The sequence below is a fragment of the Myotis lucifugus genome, unplaced genomic scaffold (genome assembly GCF_000147115.1).
Source record: "Myotis lucifugus unplaced genomic scaffold, Myoluc2.0 scaffold_48, whole genome shotgun sequence".
NCBI classification, from domain to species: Eukaryota; Metazoa; Chordata; class Mammalia; order Chiroptera; family Vespertilionidae; genus Myotis; species Myotis lucifugus.
The window spans coordinates 666931-670178 of record NW_005871096.1 but is presented as its reverse complement, the minus strand read 5'-3'; positions in this window follow the sequence as shown (position 1 = coordinate 670178).

Here is a 3248-nt window from a genome sequence, read left to right as displayed (position 1 = left end):
TCATAAGGTGATAATCTAGACTTGAAATTCTGAAGTAAGTATAATGGTTCAGCTTTATGAATCTATAGCTTCAGTATTTGTGTTTTTCTTCTCATAGAGATATGTCTATTTTGCTAAAAATATCCCTGTCGGAAGAATTACAAAGCACCATGTCCTTTTTTAAAGATTTAGCACATGGAACATGGAGCCTCAAAGGAGCCCCAGTGAAATGTTGACATTTTACAAAAGTGAAACTAAAACTGAAGACCACCTAAATGTGGTCTCTAAATCTTGTTATGACAAAGGGAAACACAAATGCTGAGTATATTTCCAAAGGTTTGTTCAAAAATAAAATTACTGACATGGATTGAATTTTTCCTATATGCAAACATTATATATTTAGCATACATTGCCTTAGAAATGTACGATAAAGGGTAAAATTTAGGGGCAGACTTTGGTCTATTAGTTAGAATCAAATCTCAGCGGGAGAGCCTTTCTGCCCCAGACCCAGATAGGTCAACATAGAAATATAGCAAATAACTGAAAGTCACACATCCCAGGACAGCAGGTATGAAATGACTAAACCCAAGAAACTGGGAAGTAGCTGCTTGAGCAAACCTACCCCATGCAGTGTGGAAGTCCTCAGCTATTGTCAATAGAGTGTTTGGCTTGTTACCTTTTGTTTTGGTACATATTCCAGCAGTCCCGTAGGTTTTGAAATACCGAATAAATTGAAAATGGCATTCATCTCCTTGGAAAGCCGAGATAACTGGTCTTTTGGGGGGGAAAAACACATAAAAAATAAAATAAAATATCAAGTTCTAAAGGCCACCAAAACACACTAGAAAATTATATAGAACCAGTTAGAGCCACACATACTGAGAGGATTAAAGAAAGAAGGCTTGATCATGTAGAGTTGAAATAAGTTTTGAGACGGACCTTGAAAAACTGGAGAATTTAACTTGGCAGGAATGAGAGTATCCACTTTCCTGGTGGTTAGAAAAGCATAAATGATGTCTCCAGAATAAAAGTAAACAGAAAATTTCCATAAATGTCATCAGTACTACAGTGCAGAGGTGATATTTTGCAGTATTAAGAGGTTTATTGGAAGGATAGAATGAGTTAAGAATTTGAAGAATTTCACTAGATGTAATAAACTATACTGAGTAATTTTGTTATATGATGAAAGGGTGTAAGAAAAAAAAGGAAAGGCTTTTTTTAGTTACTTTTCTGTAATGGACACTGTACTAGGCTTATCTTCTGCAATCATCTCAACAAAGTAGGTGAACTGATGGATAACAACTGAGGCTTAGAAACATTAAACTGTCCAAGGTTAAAGTGTGGATAATGGTATAATTTGCATTCAAAACCAAGTGTATTTGCTTCTAAAATACTTTCTTCCTTTATAGCACAGGGATTTAGAATACTTCTGACTCAAGTCCTATATTTCAATAACATATGCACACATTATACATATTTATTCTATGTATATGTTTATGTTTATGTATATGTATATGTATATGTATATGTATATGTATATATGTAGAGAGATATATATAAAACTCTGCCTGTGGATTTATGTGTGTTTATAATTCTTGCTGTGAATATATATATACACATATATATATTCATGTATAAAAAATGCATATATATATGTATATACATGTGTTTACATATGCACACAAACATATATTCACGGTCTGAAGTTCAATTATTCATTTAGAAAATTCTTATTGAATAACGAACATGTGTAGGTAAGTTGAGTGACTTACAATTGTGAACCTAGCCTATCCATTCTGTTAGCTAACAATTTATCAAAAACTGGTGACCAACAAACCTCAATGCTAATCTTTTGTGTAACAGAAATCTTTGTCTATTCAAAGGAAATAAGCATTTCTAAAGGTTTTAAGGTTTTGTTTAATGTATGTATCTTTTAATATCTATTTTATCTTTCAGGTATTTTCAGTTAGAATTTAAAACAACACAAACTTTTTTTCTATAATTTTTTTTTTGCCAGCCCTCAATTAAAATTCATAAAAAGGAATACAAAGATAATTAATGCCAGGGATCCTTCAGAAGTTCATTCCTGTACAATACCCAATTTTCCCCAATTATTACTATTTTCCTTCTTGTACAGAACATCCTTCAACAGTTGCCAAGTACTTTTTAGAATCACAACCACAGAATAAAAGTGAACTTCAGTGATTTGGCTTGTGTAGATAGTGTCTTCAGTAGCAGCTCAGAGCATTGATTTGCCCCAATGGAATGTTGTTTCCGGAAAAAGGTGAATGAATCATTTTTATGGGCTAAAAGGTTTTCTCTGCACGTCACCTTGCATTATTAATGGCTGATTCAATTTTGCTTGCTAGAATTGGAGTTCTTTCTAGTGTAAGGTAAAATTTAAGAAGTTGTCTTATGATTGCCTTTATGACCAACCATTAGTATCATGTAGACACAGAGCATTTTATTTCTCTTTTCTATATATTTGAATATTTTTAATTTTTATGTAAACTTCTGAAAGATACTTTTAGCAATTGTAATGCAATATTTTAAGACATGGGCTTTGGAGTCAGACAGACCTAGATTTGATTCTTGCATCTATCATTTAAGGTTAATATAACCTTTACAATGTTAATATCTCTCAGGCAAAAATAAGGAATGAAATTACCAAATTTATTATAAGGATGAAAAAAGAAAATAAAGGTTCTTAGTAAGCTTCTTGGCATGTAGGAAGCCCTTAATAATTAATAAGCATAATAATTTGTCAGACACTTATGTTAAGCAATCAACAGTAAGCATAGCAACCATTCAAGTTCATAAATTATCATTGCACAAAGATTTGTATTCATTCACTTACTCTTTCAAGTTCAGAGATACATTCTATTTTCATATTTTGTGAACAGTTTCTTAATTGGACCACTGCTATATGTGTGGCAATATGCTAAATATTTGGATGCTTTATGATTCCAATCGTTAAGGTGTTAAAATATATCTGAAAACGAAAGATCATGAAACATGAAGCTGGGGATTAGATTAAAAGGAATTGAGACATGATGGTAGTTGAGTGCTTAAAATAAAGTGGAATCATTAGGGGAGCGACAAAGCGTGAAAAGGAATGGCGAATGAATCATCTAAATCTAGTCAGTAAAAAGGGTAGGTGAAAGAAAGCAAATGGAAAACGTGGCGAATCATCCCTCGAAAAGGCAGATTGAATTGGCCGTATACCGAGTTTAAGGCCAAAGGTGCCGGATCTCGAGGAAAAATAAGGG